Below are 23,169 nucleotides of genomic sequence, written 5' to 3'. Positions count from 1 at the left end.
CCGCGATTCAAAGCGCCTCTCTTGCAGAGACTGATACTTGAATTTACTAAACATCTCCGTAACGCCATCACGGTTACCAAATAACCCTGTGACGAAACGTGTCGCTCTTCTTTGGATCTTCTCTATCTCCTCCGTCAACCCGATCTGGTACGGGTCCCACACTGATGAGCAATACTCAACTATAGGTCGAACGAGTGTTTTGTAAGCCACCTCCCTTGTTGATGGACTACATTTTCTAAGGATTCTCCCAATGAATCTCAACCTGGTACCCGCATTACCAACAATTAATTTTATGTGATCATTCCACTTCAAATCGTTCCGCACGCATACTCCCAGATATTTTACAGAAGTAACTTCTACCAGTGTTTGTTCCGCTATCATATAATCATACAATAAAGGATCCTGCTTTCTATGTATTCGCAATACATTACATTTATCTATGTTATGGGTCAGTTGCCACTCGCTGCACCAAGTGCCTATCCGCTACAGATCTTCCTGCATTTCGCTACAATTCTTTAATGCTCCAACTTCTCTGTGTACTACAGCATCATCCGCGAAAATCCGCATGGAACTTCCGACACTATCTACTAAGTCATTTATATATATTGTGAAAAGAAATGGTCCCATAACACTCCCCTGTGGCACACCAGAGGTTACCTTAACGTCTGTAGACGTCTCTCCATTGATAACAACATGCTGTGTTCTGTTTGCTAAAAACTCTTCAATCCAGCCACACAGCTTGTCTGATATTCCGTAGGCTCTTACTTTGTTTATCAGGCGACAGTGCGGAACGGTATCGAACGCCTTCCGGAAGTCTAGGAAAATAGCATCTACCTGGGAGCCTGTATTTAATATTTTCTGGGTCTCACGAACAAATAAAGTGAGTTGGGTCTCACACTATCGCTGTTTCCGGAATCCATGTTGATTCCTACAGAGCAGATTCTGGGTTTCCAAAACCGACATGATACGTGAGCAATAAACATGTTCTAAAATTCGACAACAGATCGACGTCAGAGATATAGGTCTATAGTTTTGCGCATCTGCTCGACGACCCTTCTTGAAGACTGGGACTACCTGTGCTCTTTTCCAATCATTTGGAACCTTCCGTTCCTCTAGAGACTTGCGCTACACGGCTGTTAGAAGGGGGGCAAGTTCTTTCGCGCTCTCTGTTAGAATCGAATTGGTATCCCGTCAGGTCCAGTGGGCTTTCCTCTGTTGAGTGATTCCAGTTGCTTTTGTATTCCTTGGACATTTATTTCGATGTCAGCCATTTTTTCGTTTGTGCGAAACGGTAATCATTGGTTAGTCTAACACAGAGAAACGTGTATCGTAAAAAAGATGTAATTTTTAATTATAGTATCGGAAAACCCAATTTGAGGCCATGAACGTTGGTGGCAGTGATGTTCCTTATCTGCACATTCTCTCCTCAGTTCTGCTCATTTTCGTCAACGATGGATGACTTAAAGGGGTCTTTGGGTGTAGAGTTTTGAACTTTTACAGCTCAGGAAATACCCCACGTCTAAAATCTCCTCGTCATCCCTCTACTGCAGCGTAATAATTTCCTCGTGCGAGAAAAGGAGTAACTTTGTTGCATGTCAGGAGCTTATGGTGTACGAGGCAAAATGCGACCCCAAAGAAGCAGCATGCGTTACTGTGTGCTGTGCACAATGACCGAGGGGCTTTGTGGTAAAGTATAAAAAACTCGCATAGAAATCTTCATATGACTCTTCTTCCTCACAGCCTCTCGTAATCTGCGAAGACTTTGGCAGCATACTCCTTAGATAGGTTCGCCCTTTACTTTTTTTTTGGTCATCAGTCTACTGACTGATTTGATGCGGCCCGCCACGAATTCCTTTCCTGTGCTAACCTCTTCATCTCAGAGTAGCACTTGCGACCTACGTCCTCGATTATTTGTTTGACGTACACCAATCTCTGTCTTCCTCTACAGTTTTTGCCCTCTACAGCTCCCTCTAGCACCATGGAAGTCATTCCCTCATGTCTTAGCAGATGTCCTATCATCCTGTCCCTTCTCCTTGTCAGTGTTTTCCACACATTCCTTTCCTCTCCGATTCTGCGTAGAACCTCCTCATTCCTTACCTTATCAGTCCACCTAATTTTCAATATTCGTCTATAGCACCACATCTCAAATGCTTCGATTCTCTTCTGCTCCGGTTTTCCCACAGTCCATGTTTCACTACCGTACAATGCTGTACTCCAGACGTTCATCCTCAGAAATTTCTTCCTCAAATTAAGGCCGGTATTTGATATTAGTAGATTTCTCTTGACCAGATATGCCTTTTTTGCCATAGCGAGTCTGCTTTTGATGTCCTCCTTGCTCCGTCCGTCATTGGTTATTTTACTGCCTAGGTAGCAGAATTCCTTAACTTCATTGACTTCGTGACCATCAATCCTGATGTTAAGTTTCTCGCTGTTCTCATTTCTACTACTTCTCATTACCTTCGTCTTTCTCCGATTAACTCTCAAACCATATTGTGTACTCATTAGACTGTTCATTCCGTTCAGCAGATCATTTAATTCTTCTTCACTTTTACTCAGGATAGCAATGTCATCAGTGAATCGTATCATTGATATCCTTTCACCTTGTATTTTAATTCCGCTCTTGAACCTTTCTTTTATTTCCATCATTGCTTCCTCGATGTACAGATTGAAGAGTAGGGGCGAAAGGCTACAGCCTTCTCTTATTCCCTTCTTAATACTAGCACTTCGTTCTTGATCGTCCACTGTTATTATTCCCTCTTGGTTTTTGTACATATTGTATATGACCCGTCTCTTCCTATAGCTTACCCCTACTTTTTTCAGAATCTTGAAGAGCTTGCACCATTTTATATTGTCGAACGCTTTTTCCAGGTCGACAAATCCTATGAACGTGTCTTGATTTTTCTTTAGCCTTGCTTCCATTATTAGCCGTAACGTCAGAATTGCCTCTCTCGTGCCTTTACTTTTCCTAAAGCCAAACTGATCGTCACCTAGCGCATTCTCAATTTTCTTTTCCATTCTTCTGTATATTATTCTTGTAAGCAGCTTTGATGCATGAGCTGTTAAGCTGATTGTGCGATAATTCTCGCACTTGTCAACTCTTGCCGTCTTCGGAATTTTGTGAATGATGCTTTTCCGAAAGTCAGATGGTATGTCGCCAGACTCATATATTCTACACAACAACGTGAATAGTCGTTTTGTTGCCACTTCCCCTAATGGTTTTAGAAATTCTGATGGAATGTTATCTATCCCTTCTGCCTTATTTGACCGTAAGTCCTCCAAAGCTCTTTTAAATTCCGATTCTAATACTGGATCCCCTATCTCTTCTAAATCGACTCCTGTTTCTTCTTCTATCACATCAGACAACTCTTCACCCTCATAGAGGCTTTCATTGTATTCTTCCCACCTATCTGCTCCCTCCTCCGCATTTAACAGTAGAATTCCCGTTGCACTCTTAATATTACCACCGTTGCTTTTAATGTCACCAAAGGTTGTTTTGAGTTTCCTGTATGCTGAGTCTGTGCTTCCGACAATCATATCTTTTTCGATGTCTTCACATTTTCCCTGCAGCCGTTTCGTCTTAGCTTCCCTGCACTTCCTATTTATTTCATTCCTCAGCGACTTGTATTTCTGTATTCCTGATTTTCCCAGAACATGTTTGTACTTCCTCCTTTCATCAATCAACTGAAGTATTTCCTCTGTTACCCATGGTTTCTTCGCAGCTACCTTCTTTGTACCGATGTTTTCCTTCCCAACTTCTGTGATGGCCCTTTTTAGAGACTTCCGTATCCCACTTCTTTGCGTATTGATTCTTCCTGATTAATGTCTTGAACTTCAGCCTACTCTCCATCACTACTATATTGTGATCTGAGCCTATATCTGCTCCTGGGTACGCCTTACAATCCAGTATCTGATTTCGGAATCTCTGTCTGACCATGATGTAATCTAATTGAAATCTTCCCGTATCTCCCGGCCTTTTCCAAGTATACCTCCTCCTCTTGTGATTCTTGAACAGGGTATTCGCTATTGCTAGCTGAAACTTGTTACAGAACTCTGTTAGTCTTTCTCCTCTTTCATTCCTTGTCCCAAGCCCATTTTCTCCTGTAACCTTTTCTTCTACTCCTTTCCCTACAACTGCATTCCAGTCGCCCATAACTATTAGATTTTCGTCCCCCTTTACATACTGCATTACCCTTTCAATATCCTCATACACTTTCTCTATCTGTTCATCTTCAGCTTGCGACGTCGGCATGTATACCTGAATTATCGTTGTCGGTGTTGGTCTGCTGTCGATTCTGATTAGAACAACCCGGTCACTGAACTGTTCACAGTAACACACCCTCTGCCCTACCTTCCTATTCATAACGAATCCTACACCTGTTATACCATTTTCTGCTGCTATTGATATTACCCGATACTCGTCTGACCAGAAATCCTTGTCTTCCTTCCACTTCATTTCACTGACCCCTACTATATCCAGATTGAGTTTTTGCATTTCCCTTTTCTGATTTTCTAGTTTCCCTACGACGTTCAAGCTTCTGATATTCCACGCCCCGACTCGTAGAACATTATCCTTTCGCTGATTATTCAATCTTTTTCTCATGGTAACCTCCCCCTTGGCAGTCCCCTCCCGGAGATCCGAATTTTGCCAATGGAGAGGTCATCATGACACTTCTTCAACTACAGGCCACATGTCCTGTGGATACACGTTACGTGTCTTCAATGCAGTGGTTTCCATTGCCTTCTGCATCGTCATGTCGTTGATCATTGCTGATTCTTCCGCCTGTAGGGGCAATTTCCTACCCCTGGGACAAGAGATTCCCTGAACCTCTATCCGCTCCTCCGCCCTTTTTGACAAGGCCGTTGGCAGAATGAGGCTGACTTCTTATGCCGGAAGTCTTCGACCACCAGTGCTGATTATTTATCAAAATTTAGCGGTGGCGGTGATCGAACCCAGTACCGAAGACGTTTTGATTATGAATCAAAGACGCTACCCCCCTTTTTTTTCTTCTTCATTTTCTTCTATATTGTTCGTTGACTTCGTTCGTGGCGGACGTCCAATGACACTCGTTCAGCTCGTTCGTTGATCCGTTCACTCAGTCTTTTTATTACAGAGGGTAGCTAAACCCTCTGACCTAACACGCTGAGCTACCGTGCCGGCAACCCCTAGACCACGGGCCCTTTGCTATTGGCACATATAAATCACGTAATCGTTTTATTACGCGATTGTTAGGTGAACATTGGGAGACGCTAGAGTAGATTACATGAGAACTTTCTCGATAATGGTTGGGTCTTCGCCTATTTCAGCGATGGTGAGTGCACATAAACCGCCGGAAAGAAAAATATGCTGCATCTTCAAGGGCTGCATTCACTGATACCAGAATATATCATGTGAAATACTGTGGGGTTCATTTTCCATGGTCATCAGCGATTCGACGGCGCTCAGGAGGCCTGTTGGTGAATCCTGTGTTTTGACTCTGCACACAGTAACCTTACTGAGTTTCAACACGAACAGTGTTTGCAACATTCATTCTAGAATAGCTTACAACCATGCTCCACCGACGAGCACATACTCCTATTGAACAGCTTCAGCCATTTGAACAGAGTCGCATTTTGAGCCAGCAGGAAACAGGACAGATGTACCGACGGATTTCTTCACATGTCGTGCACAATGTATCGGTGGTGAGTCCTTTATTTCGTCAGTATTCTGTGCAACATACCAACATCTGTGGACCAAATTTTGGACTTCCGCGTAGTACAGATGCACATCGAGATCGACGAGTTGTGCGAGCAGCGGTCGCCGATCGAATATCATGCAGGGACGAAATCTGGTCTCAGGTTGCACCTGCTGCGTCAACAGAGATCTCTGAGAACCGTCTGCTTGCACCAAGACTAAGAACATCTGGCCAGGCTACAACTGACACAACAAACACTGCCAACCATGGCTACTCTGGTGTCGTGAAAGAGTTGAGTGGAGAGTGGAATGGCACTCTGTTGTCTTCGGTGATAAGAGTATATTCTGGTATGCGGGCGACGAACGTACATGTGTAGGGTGTGGATCTGGGCAGCTGCCTGTTCCTGAGAGCATTCGCCCGCGACACTCGGGTTCCATCCCAAGCTCCATGGTATCTGTGAGGGGGAAGGGGAGGGGGGAAGGGGCATCAGTTACAACTCTCGGTCACATTTCGTGTCTCTGCAGCGTAAATTGACCACCGGCCCCTACACTGCACAGGCCGTTGTCCGTGTGCTAGTACAATCTGTTTTTCCAGCAGGACAATGCACGTCCACATGCGGCTGCTGCGACGAAACGTGCTCTTCATGGCTGGCAAGATGAGCAGATCTCTCACAGGTTAAACATGTATGGGACATGATGAAACGGAATCTTAGTCATTCTGAAGTGTCAACAAGAACCTTTGCCATTGCAGAAAAAGACGTAGAATGCTTGGAAGCCATCGCAGGATGCCATTTAGCACCTTTATGATAGCTTACATGCGAGAATATACGACTACGATGGCGCCAGAGGAGGGGGGCGCCCTTTACAGAGACATCTGAGTTTCATTTGGCCTGAATTTGTTATTATATATTTCTACAATGGTAAACTAGCTGTCATCTCAATTGACAATAAAATGACTTCATCCTGGGAGCGTTACACTTTTTTTCCAGCAGTGTATTTCCACTGCTTGCTTTGATCCTTTATCTTGGGGTCACAGTAGTACACCCAGCAATCGTCATTGGTGATTAGGTGGTTAAAGAAAACATCTGCACTGCCCTGGCTGGGCTGCAATTTTTCCCCTGCTGCCTCATTTCGGCAGGCTTTTTGAATGGGTGCAAGTAGTCGCAGAACCCAACGTGTAACGATTTTTGTCGTTTTCAGAACATAGTGAAAGGTGTTGAAAGCTGCAGCACGACTGATTTTCCCTTTTTGCACTATAGCCACATTTGTAACACGCCTGTCTTCGATGGCCGTGGCCTCTACTTGCGATCACAGAGATGGTGTACCAGTTCGTTTATCATCGTTCAGACTGTTTTGACCAGGCTGCGTCATACCATGGTGTATTGTTCTCGAGCACTTGCACTGACACAGCAATGCTTGTTGCAGCGTTGTTCCCCATCAGATTAAGAAAACGGATTACCGCACGAAGATCCACGTTATCAGTGGGCTGCGACATGTTGTTGAGAACCCTCTAGCGGCGTACTGTGGTAAAATGAAGCAAGGATTCCAGTGTGTACATTCACGTCAGAAGGTACCCGCAACCAAGCAAAAGCTTGTGATTCTTGAGTTTCTCCCGGCGTATTTGCTAATCAAAATATCCACGGGTGTACTGCCGGTCTACAGTGTCCAACGGGCACAATATTTCGGCGATCATACATGTCGCCATCATCAGACAGAGGGTATTTAAATCGGCCGCCGCCGCGACCGAACCCAGTTCCCTCTGAGCAGCCATAGCGTACGGATCTCCGTGCCGGCACGTTCACAGGAGCTCAGTCCGTCAGTTCACCAGCTTAATTGTTGTTGTTGTTGTTGTTGTTGTTGTCTTCAGTCCTGAGACTGGTTTGATGCAGCTCTCCATGCTACTCTATCCTGTGCAATCTGCTTCATCTCCCAGTACCTACTGCAACCTACATCCTTCTGAATCTGCTTACTGTATTCATCTCTTGGTCTCCCTCTACGATTTTTACCCTCCACGCTGCCCTCCAGTGCTAAATTTGTGATCCCTTGATGCCTCAAAACATATCCTACCAACCGATCCCTTCTTCTAGTCAAGTTGTGCCACAAACTTCTCTTCTCCCCAATCCTATTCAATACCTCCTCATTAGTTACGTGATCTACCCATCTAATCTTCAGCATTCTTCTGTAGCACCACATTTCGAAAGCTTCTATTCTCTTCTAGCCCAAACTAGTTATCGTCCATGTTTCACTTCCATACATGGCTACACTCCAAACAAATACTTTCATAAACGACTTCCTGATACATAAATCTATATTCGATGTTAACAAATTTCTCTTCTTCAGAAACGCTTTCCTTGCCATTGCCAGTCTACATTTTATATCCTCTCTACTTCGACCATCATCAGTTATTTTACTTCCTAAATAGCAAAACTCCTTTACTACTTTAAGTGTCTCATTTCCTAATCTAATTCCCTCAGCATCACCCGATTTAATTTGACTACATTCCATTATCCTCGTTTTGCTTTTGTTGATGTTCATCTTATATCCTCCTTTCAAGACACTGTCCATTCCGTTCAACTGCTCTTCCAAGTCCTTTGCCGTCTCTGACAGAATTACAATGTCATCGGCGAACCTCAAAGTTTTTATTTCTTCTCCATGAATTTTAATACCTACTCCAAATTTTTCTTTTGTTTCCTTTACTGCTTGCTCAATATACAGATTGAATAACATCGGGGAGAGGCTACAACCCTGTCTCACTCCTTTCCCAACCACTGCTTCCCTTTCATGCCCCTCGACTCTTATGACTGCCATCTGGTTTCTGTACAAATTGTAAATAGCCTTTCGCTCCCTGTATTTTACCCCTGCCACCTTCATAATTTGAAAGAGAGTATTCCAGTCAACATTGTCAAAAGCTTTCTGTAAGTCTACAAATGCTAGAAACGTAGGTTTGCCTTTTCTTAATCTTTCTTCTAAGATAAGTCGTAAGGTCAGTATTGCCTCACGTGTTCCAACATTTCGACGGAATCCAAACTGATCCTCCCCGAGGTCCGCATCTACCAGTTTTTCCATTCGTCTGTAAAGAATTCGCGTTAGTATTTTGCAGCTGTGACTTATTAAACTGATAGTTCGGTAATTTTCACATCTGTCAGCACCTGCTTTCTTTGGGATTGGAATTATTATATTCTTATTGAAGTCTGAGGGTATTTCACCTGTCTCATACATCTTGCTCACCAACTGGTAGAGTTTTGTCATGACTGGCTCTCCCAAGGCCGTCAGTAGTTCTAATGGAATGTTGTCTACTCCGGGGGCCTTGTTTCGACTCAGGTCTTTCAGTGCTCTGTCAAACTCTTCACGCAGTATCTTACGTCCCATTTCGTCTTCATCTACATCCTCTTCCATTTCCATAATATTGTCCTCAAGTACATCGCCCTTGTATAAACCTTCTATATACTCCTTCCACCTTTCTGCCTTCCCTTCTTTGCTTAGAACTGGGTTGCCATCTGAGCTCTTGATATTCATACACGTGGTTCTCTTCTCTCCAAAGGTCTCTTTAATTTTCCTGTAGGCAGTATCTATCTTACCCCTAGTGAGATAAGCTTCTACATCCTTACATTTGTCCTCTAGCCATCCCTGCTTAGCCATTTTGCACTTCCTGTCGATCTCATTTTTGAGATGTTTGTATTCCTTTTTGCCTGCTTCATTTACTGCATTTTTATATTTTCTCCTTTCATCAATTAAATTCAATATTTCTTCTGTTACCCAAGGATATCTAGCAACCCTCGTCTTTTACCTACTTTATCCTCTGCTGCCTTCACTACTTCATCTCTCAGAGCTACCCATTCTTCTTCAACTGTGTTTCTTTCCCCCATTGCTGCCAATTGTTCCCTTATGCTCTCCTTGAAACTCTGTACAACCTCTGGTTCTTTCAGCTTATCCAGATCCCATGTCCTTAAATTCCCACCTTTTTGCAGTTTCTTCAGTTTTAACCTACAGGTCATAACCAATAGATTGTGGTCAGAGTCCACATCTGCCCCTGGAAATGTCCTACAATTGAAAACCTGATTCCTGAATCTCTGTCTTACCATTATATAATCTATCTGATACCTTTTAGTATCTCCAGGATTCTTCCTTTTAGTATCTCCAGGATTCTTCTTTTATGATTCTTGAACCAAGTGTTAGCTATGATTAAGTTATGCTCTGTGCAAAATTCTACCAGACGGCTTCCTCTTTCATTTCTTAGCCCCAATCCATAATCACCTACTATGTTTCCTTCTCTCCCTTGTCCTACTACCGAATTCCAGTCACCCATGACTATTAAATTTTCGTCTCCTTTCACTACCTGAATAATTTCTTTTATCTCATCATACATTTCATCAATTTCTTCATCATCTGCAGAGCTAGTTGGCATATAAACTTGTACTACTGTAGTAGGTGTGGGCTTCGTATCTATCTTGGCCACAATAATGCGTTCACTATGCTGTTTGTAGTAGCTTACCCGCATTCCTATTTTCCTATTCATTATTAAACCTACTCCTGCATTACCCCTATTTGATTTTGTATTTATAACCCTGTATTCACCTGACCAAAAGTCTTGTTCCTCCTTCCACCGAACTTCACTAATTCCCACTATATCTAACTTTAACCTATCCATTTCCCTTTTTAAATTTTCTAACCTACCTGCCCGATTAAGGGATCTGACATTCCACGCTCCGATCCGTAGAATGCCAGTTTTCTTTCTCCTGATAACGACGTCCTCCTGAGTACTCCCCGCCCGGAGATCCGAATGGGGGACTATTTTACCTCCGGAATATTTTACCCAAGAGGACGTCATCATCATTTAATCATACAGTAAAGCTGCATGCCCTCGGGATAAATTACGGCTGTAGTTTCCCCTTGCTTTCAGCCGTTCGCAGTACCAGCACAGCTAAGGCCGTTTTGGTTAATGTTGCAAGGCCAGATCAGTCAATCATCCAGACTGTTGCCCCTGCAACTACTGAAAAGGCTGCTGCCCCTCTTCAGGAACCACATGTTTGTCTGGCCTCTCAACAGATACCCCTCCGTTGTGGTTGCACCTACGGTACGGCCATCTGTATCGCTGAGGCACGCAAGCCTCCCCACCAACGGCAAGGTCCATGGTTCATGCTTAATTATGCAATTTTATTTTTTCGCGACGATACCTAAAACTTTACGACTACTCCTCGTACACTACTCTAAGAGGCTCCTATGGAGTGACTACAGGTGAACACCATATATTAGGAATGTGTGGAAGTCTTCCATGCGGTCCCCTCTCAGGGAATCAGTTGTCCTCTGCCGGCTCTACATTGGCCATACTTGGCTAACGCATGATTACCTCCCTGTCGCGAGAACCTACCTCGGTGTCGCTGTGGCTCACAAATTACGGTCGTCTACTCTTGCTGGACTGCCTACTTTTAGGCGCTCTGCGGCAGACTTTTAACTTTCCCAGCACCCTACCTTCAGTGTTGGGCGACAATGCCTCAACAGCAGCTTTAGGTCTACGTTTTATCCGTGAGGGTGGGTTTCATCATTTGATCTAAATTTTAGCGCATGTGCTTTGTCCCTCTGTGTCCTCCACCCTAGTGCTTTTAGGGACGAGGTTTTAATGTGTTGCAGAGTGGCTGGCTTCTCCTTTTCATTCTCATGGTCACCCAGCCATTGTAATCTGCTCTCTTGTTTTGATCTCTTCTGTATGTTTCTTGCGTCTCTCTGTGGTTTCTTGTCCAATTTTGTCCATTTTAGTGTTTGTTGCCCTTCTGTCACTCTTGTGGTTTTCTCCCGTCTTCCAGCTGTGTTTTGTATGTCTCGAGTATTTTTCTCCCACCCTTGGCCTAGCAGTTTGGTCCCCCCGCCCCCTCCCCCCAACCACATATTACTGCCATTCCATTTATTCATCTGCTGCAGTCATTGGTTTTACTTTACTCGCTGTGCAAAAATTGATATACTACGCTATATCAGTGTAATAGGAGAGTTCATTTCTAGAAAACGTAATTGACAGCTTTTTTCGGTCGCTGTCTCGCTTACATGACTAATAAGAATAGTGTCATCTGAAAAACGTACGAATTCTGATCGTTGCTCCTTAGGGAGACAACTACAGAGGAATTGCTTTACTAGATGTCATTTATAAAATCCTAGGGAAATGCCTATTGAACAGACTGATTCCAGTAACTGAAGAACTAATTGGTGACTACCAAAGCGGTTTCCGCAGAAATATATACACGTTAAATCATTCATTCATTCACTCTAATAATCATAAAGGCGTCGAAATTCAATGCAGATGGCCACATGTTTCTTCTAGGTTTCAAAAAGGCGTACAGTAGCATACGCGGCAACACTTACACATAGCGCAGGCGTCTGAAACACCATCAAGCTAATCAGATTAGTAGAAATGTTTATAGACGTAACTTCGTGTCGTAGAAAGAAACCTATAGGAGAAACTGGAAATTTTAAGATGTTCACTGGATTGAGACGCCATTTCACCTATTTTGTTTGACATCATGCTAGAGAAGATCAAACAAGTGATCCAAACGCAGGGACTGGACATTACTAGACTTGCCTGCACAGATAACGTAGCATTAATAAGTATTTTCAGAACAGAATAAGAATGAACCAAAATAATTTAAGAAATCGCTGAGAAAAGGGGACTACATGTTAATAACGAAAGTAGGAGAATCCAAGGTGATGCACCTTTGGCTGAAGTTGGATTCAGTTTCAAGACAGTTCACCGCCTAAAGCACTTAGAGATTCTTTTCAGAAATAACAGCAGAATGGATGTAGAAATAGATGCCTATCTAGCAACAGCGAACAAAACATTTTTTGTTTTATCAAAGTTATAAAGAAAAGGTCGCTTAGTACTAACTTCAAAATCCGCTTGTATCAATCGATTATTATATACGGGTAACTCTATACGGATGTGAAGCATTAATATTTAGAAAAAAGAGGAAAATATATTAACATGGGAAAGAAAAATAATAGGAAAATGATGAAAAGAAAATAGAATGGAGGATAAGAAAAAATGAAGAATTAAGAGAGCTGCACAAACACCCTGACATCGTCGAAGTACTAAAGAAATGAAGGTTGAAAAGGGCAGGCCATATGGGAAAAATGTCGGAGAACAGGCTTCCTAAAACAGAGGAATATCCAGAATTATGCGGCGAGATGACACAAGGGAGGACACAGCTAGGATGTGCATCAGCACCGAATGGATAAACAGTGCATTCGACACAAAAAAAAGGAGGTGGCTCGTTCAGCACGCTTTGGCGGATAAGGCCCGTACCACAAGAAAAATAAAGTAAGTACTTTAGGGGGAAATCATACAAACACACACACACACTTTATAAATAACTATTCGAGAAGGAATTACTTAATGACCGTTTTGGAGTACACCGTTAATTACATACAGTAGATGTTTGTCCTTTTATGTAATTTTATCCACGCTGGATCTTGTGAGCTCCGCCACCGTTAATGACAGTTAGTGGATGACTCATTCAATAAAAAACATCTATATGCAGCCAGAAGATCAAGAGATGGGAAGCAATCTTGTAGGTCTTTTAGCTGACATTTACGTTAACCACCTGAAAAGGGATTTTTCAGGCCAATAACAATTTAGAAAGTAAACTGATTTATTACAGAAGGTATATTGATTAAACAGTTATCTTGTTCAATGGTACAGTAGATGAAATAGAATCGTTTGCAAATGCCATGACTAACATGCTCCCCAATATCGAATTTACGGCTGAGCTTGACACAGAAGTGGGTATCAGTTTTGTTGATCTTAGAACAAAACAGTTAAATCAAAACGATCCATTTGAAATTCATAGAAAGCAACCACGACAGATCTAATTATAAATAATTCTTCATGCCATCCAGCACAGTACAAAATGGCACATGTCAGATCCATGTTAGACCGTATAAATAAAATTCCCCTCAGTTCATCCGCCAATGAGAAAGAAATAAATATTATCAAAACTGTAGCTAAAAATAATGGCTATAATACACAAATAATTGACCGTTTACGCAACAAAATTAAAGATAGTAAACCACCTGCAGAAACTTCACAACCAACAGCAAAAACGGAACTATTTTCATGCATTCACTATCTAGGTACAATCTCATACCAAACTGCCAATTTTCTTCGAAGGACAGGAGTTCAAATACGTTTCCGAACCAATAACGCTATGCAACATAACATCATCCACAGTGCAAAGACCACCAGCCTAGGCGTAGAAAAACCAGGAGTTTACAAGACTATTTGTGAAAAATAAGCCAGCTTTTATCTTGGACAGACCGGCAGAATCATGAGCATAAGATATCGAAAACACATGGATGCCTTTAGACGAAAAAATTTAAGTAAATCAGCAATAGCCACTCACATGATGCAGTATGGACACACTGCTTCTAAAATTAATGACAGCTCACATATATCATATACCACCAACAATGGCAAGAAGATGGACCTTTTATATAAACTGGAAATATACACTCCTGGAAATTGAAATAAGAACACCGTCAATTCATTGTCCCAGGAAGGGGAAACTTTATTGACACATTCCTGCGGTCAGATACATCACATGATCACACTGACAGAACCACAGGCACATAGACACAGGCAACAGAGCATGCACAATGTCGGCACTAGTACAGTGTATATCCACCTTTCGCAGCAATGCAGGCTGCTATTCTCCCATGGAAACGATCGTAGAGATGCTGGATGTAGTCCTGTGGAACGGCTTGCCATGCCATTTCCACATGGCTCCTCAGTTGAACCAGCGTTCGTGCTGGACGTGCAGACCGCGTGAGACGACGCTTCATCCAGTCCCAAACATGCTCAATGGGGGACAGATCCGGAGATCTTGCTGGCCAGGGTAGTTGACTTACACCTTCTAGAGCACGTTGGGTGGCACGGGATACATGCGGACGTGCATTGTCCTGTTGGAACAGCAAGTTCCCTTGCCGGTCTAGGAATGGTAGAACGATGGGTTCGATGACGGTTTGGATGTACCGTGCACTATTCAGTGTCCCCTCGACGATCACCAGAGGTGTACGGCCAGTGTAGGAGATCGCTCCCCACACCATGATGCCGGGTGTTGGCCCTGTGTGCCTCGGTCGTATGCAGTCCTGATTGTGGCGCTCACCTGCACGGCGCCAAACACGCATACGACCATCATTGGCACCAAGGCAAAAGCGACTCTCATCGCTGAAGACGACACGTCTCCATTCGTCCCTCCACTCACGCCTGTAGCGACACCACTGGAGGCGGGCTGCACGATGTTGGGGCGTGAGCGGAAGACGGTCTAACGGTGTGCGGGACCGTAGCCCAGCTTCATGGAGACGGTTGCGAATGGTCCTCGCCGATACCCCAGGAGCAACAGTGTCCCTAATTTGCTGGGAAGTGGCGGTGCGGTCCCCTACGGCACTGCGTAGGATCCTACGGTCTTGGCGTGCATCCGTGCGTCGCTGAGGTCCGGTCCCAGGTCGACGGGCACGTGCACCTTCCGCCGACCACTGGCGACAACATCGATGTACTGTGGAGACCTCACGCCCCACGTGTTGAGCAATTCGGCGGTACGTCCACCCGGCCTCCCGCATGCCCACTATACGCCCTCGCTCAAAGTCCGTCAACTGCACATACGGTTCACGTCCACGCTGTCGCGGCATGCTACCTGTGTTAAAGGCTGCGATGGAGCTCCGTATGCCACGGCAAACTGGCTGACACTGACGGCGGCGGTGCACAAATGCTGCGCAGCTAGCGCCATTCGACTGCCAACACTGCGGTTCCTGGTGTGTCCGCTGTGCCGTGCGTGTGATCATTGCTTGTACAGCCCTCTCGCAGTGTCCGGAGCAAGTATGGTGGGTCTGACACACCGGTGTCAATGTGTTCTTTTTTCCATTTCCAGGAGTGTATATTCACATCCTCAGTTCACCCCAATACGTGCTAAATCAACAGCTAGAGGTAGCAAATAAACATTTCCTAAATAATTTCCTTGGGCTGTTCACATAAATCAAACACAAAAGCACCACTAGCACTCGACCATTATAAAATTGTATAAATATAATTTTTAGCTTGTTGCGTTATTCATCAACTATTTTCCTTTTATGTTTCCCACATTGCACAGACTATTTGGAGTAACTGTTGCTCCTCATCATCCCTTAGTTTTATTTTCGGCGCACTAACGAGTGTTATCTCCGTAATACACTCGTCACGAAGACTCCAATCGCATGTTTGCACATAATTTCTGCTAGTGAAAACGTGCACACGAATGACGACCACTGTACTGGGACATAATTTCACGCACCCTTGACACGTCCCATCGCGTCGGTTCGCGGATATGTTGCAGCCTGTGATACGCACATGGCACGCCCTCCCATCTACCACGTTTCACTACACGTGCTGACAGAACCCATTAGCATTCTGACCTGTTTGAACATCGAGCCTTACCCCTGGCGTGACGTCACGTGCTAACAAGCTTCAATCAATTTGTGACAGGGCTATATGAGATCTGTAGCAGCCAGCGTTAAATTAGCCACCCTGTTCGCCATATAAATAAATCACCGCCGTTCCAAAAGCAGCATGCTTGTTCGCTTTTCAGGTGCACACTCACTAAACAGCGTTAGCAAAATCTACTTGCTGCGAACAGTACAAAAACAAAGCACCACTTGTTAATCCGGCTTTCAGCAGATAAAACAGCTACAGCAAATATATGCTCTTTGATTCCGATTTTGCTGGGGATTTATCGCTTGTTTTTTTAATTGGTTCAAACTTCGAAGTACGTTGACCTCTAAACATGTACAGGGTCCAATTGAACGTTTCTTGTAGGAAATTTAATGAGTTTAATTTTGTACTGTAAGAATTTTTCACTAGCGGCCGCTGTTTCCGAGTTATTCAAGAAAAATTTATTAAGTGACTTCAAACGTACTACCACGCCCACACTCACGCACTATCTGTAAGGATTTTTAATGTGTTGTTCATAACATCCCCTTCTACCACTGTGATTGCACGAATTGTTTCCAATATTGCACATTCTTTGGTCTTCATGAACTGAAGTATTGCGCCACAAAATAGGTGGCTATATCATTAAACATTATTAATTTAAAGGACAAATACTATAATTAAAGAAAAAATACTTCTTCAAACGTTATGCAAAAATAGATTTCGGTCTAAAGTGAACCCTTACAAGCATAGTACTTTATTGTAACACGACATGACAAACAAAACGATTTAATTGTTAGTGGTATACTGTTAACATTCACAAAACTGTGAGGCAAAATTTGCTTAAACGTCAATTTCACATTGTGTAAGTGGGCAACTAAGCCAGTGGCTTAATATTCCAGTCAATAAACGATCGAATATAGGCAATAATTCGTGTAGCCGTAAATTTTTGTGCAGTGGCAGGAGGGACTGAACAACATACCAAAACTCCAAATGGTGAGGGTGGGGCTGTATGTAAAGGTGCTTTTGAAGAAAACTCGAAAGCTGCGACCATAAGTGGAAACATGTCACAGCAGAAATTTAACGAAATTTAATTTTCTACAAAGAAGATCCTATTAGCACTAAAAGTGCACAAGGAAAGTGAGGGAATACTGAAAATCTCGCCAGATGAGTTTGCGCTGCAGCTTAAATCAAAAAAGTAAAATTTGACAAATATTTTGTGTAGTTCCGAAATTTTGTACAGTCGTAAAAATCCTGACCGGTAGGGAGTGAAAGTGGGGATGGGGATGAAGATGCTTTTGAAGATCAGTTTTGTACGGCTTCCTTGAGTAACTCGACAATTGCGGCCTGTAGGGAAAGAGTATCACAGTACTTAATTAAACTACAACACATTTGCTATAAAAATACCCTGTTTATTTTTTTTTCTGAAAAACTAATAGTTTGCATGCAGAAAGCGAGAGAATATTAAAGATATCGTGCGACGCACTTGCGCTGTAGCCTACGTGGCTTTCGTAGACCAACATGAGAGTGTTTCCCAACTTCTTTGTCCACAAGTGTACCGTATCGAATTGTTCGTCTCGACTTCCTCTACACCACTGTATATCTCACAGCAATGGTGAAAGTAGCTGCCATATTTCTTGTCTTTCCTTAGAACGTTATTTCGGCGTCATCGCATGTACGCGTTTGTTAATCATCCCTCTGACACATGTTTGTGGTCTGATACTACACCGACCATACGCCATCCTGCTAACATGAAGCGAGTACGCCTTGTGCCTACGACTTATTTGCCGACACTCTTTGTGTGCTGTGTTCCAGAGGAAGCGATGGAGAATAAACAGGGCATTGAGCACATGTCGGATTTATATCACTCTCCTGACGTATCAAGCAGCGTTATAAAAGGAATCAGAGAAGGGATTCGACTGACTTTTTTAATACACTCGTTGACAGTTGAGATCGACACTAACACAGTAGAGTGCGGTACCCCCCTTGTACTGATGAAGGAGCCTAAAGTTTACTAAAGAAGATACCAAAACCGTTTGAAAACCAACCTGATCCACGGACGCCCAGCCACCTCACATAGGTCTGGAGCAGGATCCAAGACACATGCGTCTAGTTCAGTGGCCTCTAAGACGTCCTGAATAAAACTGTTGCCTACGATGCCACAGAAGCTCCCCATTGTCTGCTGACTCTTCCCGCAGTAACTATGCTACAGTTTGTTAGCGATGAGATGGCGCGTTGCTTGTTGCGGTTGTAGATGGCCGGCAGGGTTCTGTGGTCGAGGAAGCGGATCCATGTCATCAAGCATTGGTTATCAGTGAGATATGCTGGCAGATGTACCAGGGACCTCATTCAATATCATATAATACTTCCCCTGACGAAACTCCGTCACCAGCTGGAAAGAGGTCCTGTTGGTAAGTATAATAGATCTTACGTGGTTTTCGCCATTCTCGTATCCTGCCTGCCATTGGTGTTTACCAATGTGTACGGCGACTCCTCAGTCCAGGTGACCATTGTCATGCGCGAGTATCCAATGGGGGTATTTTTGCGCCCATGTTAAGTGCGGATACAGAGAAAGTTGGTTGCCCACGTACTGGATGCCAGCGTAAGACTGTTTGAAACAACGCAAGGAAAGTTTACGTGTTACATTATGCGTTTCCAAGGTGGCAGTCAGCAGCGCACAAGCACTAGCCCGCTAGACTGAACATACCAATCTTTGCCTCTTTCAGTACATCTGGTGATGGGCTAGGAGAATGGAGGAGTGTAGATTAGCTGTTCGGAAATCTTTTTCAGATAATTTCATGGAAATTATTTGGTAAAATTTTTTTATTCTTTCACATACAAAGCGTAAAAAATAGTTAACGTAGAGTAATGAAATTTGGAGAATACATTAGTTTACGTAACTTATTCGAGTGATAAACATTGCAAGATCACAAGTTAATGTAAGCGCAAGATAAGCCATCTCAAATGTGAAATTAATAGCTGGTGTAACAGCCAGAAAGCTGAATGCAAGCGTGGAAACGTGCATGCATTGTGTTGTACATTTTGTGGATGTCACATTGTGGGATGGGCTTCCACGCCTGTCCCACTTGGTCGGTCGATATGGCGACAGATACTGCTGATTGTGGATGTCCCATATGTGCTCGCTTGGAGCAGATCTGGTGATCGATCAGGCGAAGGCAACGTGTCGACACTCCGTAGAGAACGTTGGGTTGTAAAGTGGCATGTGGGTTGGAAAACAAGCCTTGGAATGCTGTTGATGGTGGCAACACAACAGGAAATTTTGGAAATTTGTGTTAAAGTCTTATGGGACCAAACTGCTGAGGTCATCGCTCCCTAAGCTTACACACTATTTAATATAACTTGAACTAACTCACGCTACGGACAACACATACACCCATGCCCGAGCGAGGACGCGAAACCCCGACGGGGGCAATCTGCGCAAACCGTGACAAGACGCCCTAGACCGCGCGGCTACCCCGCGTGGCCAGCACAACAGATCTGACTACCAGATTGACGTACAGATTTGCAATCATGATGCGCGGGATAACCACTAGAGTGCTCCTGCTGTCATACGAAATCACATTCCGGACCGCAACTCCAGGTGTAGGCCCAGTTTCCGTAGGACGCAGACAGGTTAGTGGCAGGCCCTCTAACCAACACAAGGCCATCACGGGCACAGGCGGAATTAACTTTCATCACAAAACAGGACCTGCCTCCACCCTGCCCTACAATGAGCTCTCGCTTGACACCACTGAAGTCGCTGACGGTGGTAGTTCGTGGTCAGTGGATTGCACGCTACAAGGCATCTGGCTCGGAGCTGTCCTTGAATTAACCGATTTGTAACAGTTCGTTGTGTCACTGTGGTCCAAATTGCTGCTCAGATTTCTCCTGCAGGTGTGGCACGATACACCAGAGTCATACGCCAAACACGGTGATCTTCCCTCTCGGTAGTGCCATGTGGCCGTCCGAGGCCCGATCTTCCTGCGACCTTACGTTCTCCTGACTACCGCTGCCAGAAATCATCTGCGACAGGTACATCCCTGTCAAGTCTTTCCGCAGTATCGCTGAAGGAACATCCAGTTTCTCGTAGCTCTTTCACACGACCTTATTCAAGCTAAGTGAGGTGCTGATAATGCCGTCTTGTCACCTTAAAGACATTCTTGACTAACATCAACCCATCACGTCCTGTCTCAAAGGTAACCAATACTCACGACCGTTACAGCGTGTATTTAAAGCAAACTTGATTTGCATCTTCATAGTGGCGCTACTAGCGCCACTCTTATGCGACTGCCGCGGTGTTTGAATAGACACCATCTTTCAGATGCAGAAACATGACTACCAACCTTCGTTCACGTCGCACGATTCCTTCTTGGTGTCCCAATTTTATCCGTCAGTGAATTATAAACTCATATAGCAGCCTCTTTGTGCACTGTCTATCGTTTCGTCAATGGTCGTATACATTGTAATATTTCGAAATTAAGTAATTCACCACATGAAACAAAGGAGTCACTATGAGATAATATTTGGCGCTCGTTAGGTCAGACATCGCTGATAAGAAATGTAGCTAATATATTGAATTTACTTTTTGGCTAGGGAGGAGACCTGTATCTATCTCCATCCCCGAGAAAATGGCTTTTATGTAGCGCACTGACTTGTGCCTGCGCGTGTAACAATACGATGACAGGTAACTATTCTTACAATCCATCATATTTCACCAACAGCTCAAAATATCAAAACGAGCTTTCGGCAGATGACAGTATGCAATTCATATGCCAAACATTAGTATCTTTCGCGATAAGAGTAACTACTGAATAATGTAGTTTCAAAGGGGCAATCAGTTTTCTCTTTGTGCATCTGCAAGCACATACAGTATGACTGCGCTGGTCCACTCGGGGAGCCAGCATGCAGGATTTCTCCGTGTTCTCACGCGTAGCCTCTGTTCCCTGCAGCATGTGGTGAGCGGGTACATGTGTAAGGTGGTCGGTTCCGTACCCTATGAGGAGGTGGTGGATCTGAATAGTATGTAAGTTCTCCATCTTTTGCAACTTCCTGAGAAGTTAAAACTGTTTGCTGGATCGAAACTCAAACCAGGAACCTTGCCTTTCGCAGGTTCACGGCTCGCCCTTATAGCTTTACACCATACGGGACCCATCTCCTACGTGCCAAAGTTCATAGTTCTCCTGCACACGTTACGGTACTAAAGCTCCTAGCAGAAAGAGTATTGCAGAGCAATGACTTAGTCACAACCCAGGGACTTGTTTTTAGAAAGAATCTTTCACATTGTAGAGGGGTGTGCGCTATTTTAAACTTCCTGGCAGATTAAAACTGTTTGCCATATCGTGACTATAATATTTCTGCTGGAAACAGTTCCTTGGGCTGTGACTAAGCCATTTTTCTGCAATATCTTTTCTTCTAAGAGTGCTAGTCCTGAAAGGGGAGACTAGCTACCAGTAATCATGTTGGGCCTAGAGCAAAGAGAAGAAATGTAGAATGGGACAATGTGACATTCCGACGTATCTAACAAAGCTGGAACGTGCTCTAGCATATAAAGTACATTGCCAGCAACTGAAAGAGAAAATAAATATAAGATAAAAGACTGATGAGCTATGGGAGTCCAGATCACAATTTCTGACAGTTAGTAGTCCATCTTACTGATAACATGACCTCCACTAGTGAGGCCCTCAACTTACGGGTATTACAACACCATCTTGTTGATTATAGCCCACGTGTCACTGAAAATGCAAACCTCGCGAACTCTTACAATAATTACGAGTATAAAAAGGCACTGAAAAACACGATAATAATGAGAGAACATAGAGAAAGAATATAGGGATCAAGGACGTCCTTGTGGGCCAGAAAACGTGTCCACTTGCCGCTTAGTCGTCACACATGTTAAGTTTCGTGAAAAGCGACTAATCGAAGTTCTGTGACCACAATATGGCCAGTGTGGCTTTAATCTTGACTGATGACACAAAAAATAGAATGACGAAAGGTTTTTCAAGAAACATGTTCACGAATAATGGAGGTTTCGTTACAGATTAAAAGATTACACCGCAGTACATCCGGAATAAATCACCTCTTTCTAGCGGTCGCGTTTCCAGACAACCGGAAGCTATGTCGAATTCCCCGACCAGTTTAACAAAGATGCAAGTTACTTGTGCCTCATTCCAAAAGAGTTTCCTGTTTCAGGAATATGGATCCTGTCATGATATCTTTGCTTCATCTGTGATGAACGTTCGTGTGATGAATGTTTATTGCCGTATGTAGAGAAACACAGCCAACTCTCACCGGTGCTGACAAGAGATCAGGAACGGAGCGAATACGATGAGAGTAATGGTGAGCTTTGAATAGACTAAAAATCAGTGCATCGCTTTGATGTCAGTGCTTTCCGACCTTACCGCTACATTCCCGCAAGTATGATGAGTCTACGAGCGGCGGCGTTGTAGTTGCTCCCTACGTGAGTCGCTTTCTCTTGGTGAAGTTAGAGCAGTCTAAGACTAATCGTGAATTAGTATGGAAGCTGAGTGCGCGATCTGGATGTTACAGTGCGGATATGACCGACTCTCTGGGTCCATGGCCTTTAACGAAGCTATCTTGTGGGACTGTACAGATTGTAACACGAAAATTAACTTCATGATTTCTAGAAGAAGTTCGTTGCGTAGTCAGCGCTTCAGACGAAAACATGGGTGTAACCTTCGTTTCTCCACCTCTGCCCTCAAAAAACGTGTGTGCTCCATCAAATAAAAACAGAGCACAGAGCAACGTTACTGTTATGATTCTGCCACCGAAAAGTGTGCGCTTTGTTTATTCTTTTGGTGATGGCAACTTGCGTTTATGAGCTAGTAGCAAGTTGTGTAGCTTATCATTCATTTCTAAACAAATTTTGGAGACTGCTGTAAATCACTTTTAATAATTAATCATTACTTGTTGTCTATACGTCACCCTCTCCTGTTTTCTTTTTCTGGCATCAAAGACACGGTAAAGTGTCAAAAGTGTGTATATTAAGGTAATTGAATAAAAATTTCTCAGTTTTCCAGCCGCGTCGATTCGAATAAAA

General features: G+C 43.7%; 1 protein-coding gene across 2 annotated transcripts in view; it reads left to right on the top strand.

The window, feature by feature from the left end:
• The window catches only part of LOC126354200 (uncharacterized), a 730,861-nt gene that overhangs the window by 357,149 nt on the left and 350,543 nt on the right, over nucleotides 1-23,169 (top strand). The window lies entirely within an intron of this gene.

This window comes from Schistocerca gregaria, chromosome 3 (genome assembly GCF_023897955.1).
Source record: "Schistocerca gregaria isolate iqSchGreg1 chromosome 3, iqSchGreg1.2, whole genome shotgun sequence".
Classification (NCBI taxonomy): Eukaryota; Metazoa; Arthropoda; class Insecta; order Orthoptera; family Acrididae; genus Schistocerca; species Schistocerca gregaria.
Note: the sequence above shows the minus strand (reverse complement) of the source record. Positions and strands in the feature narration are given on the sequence as shown.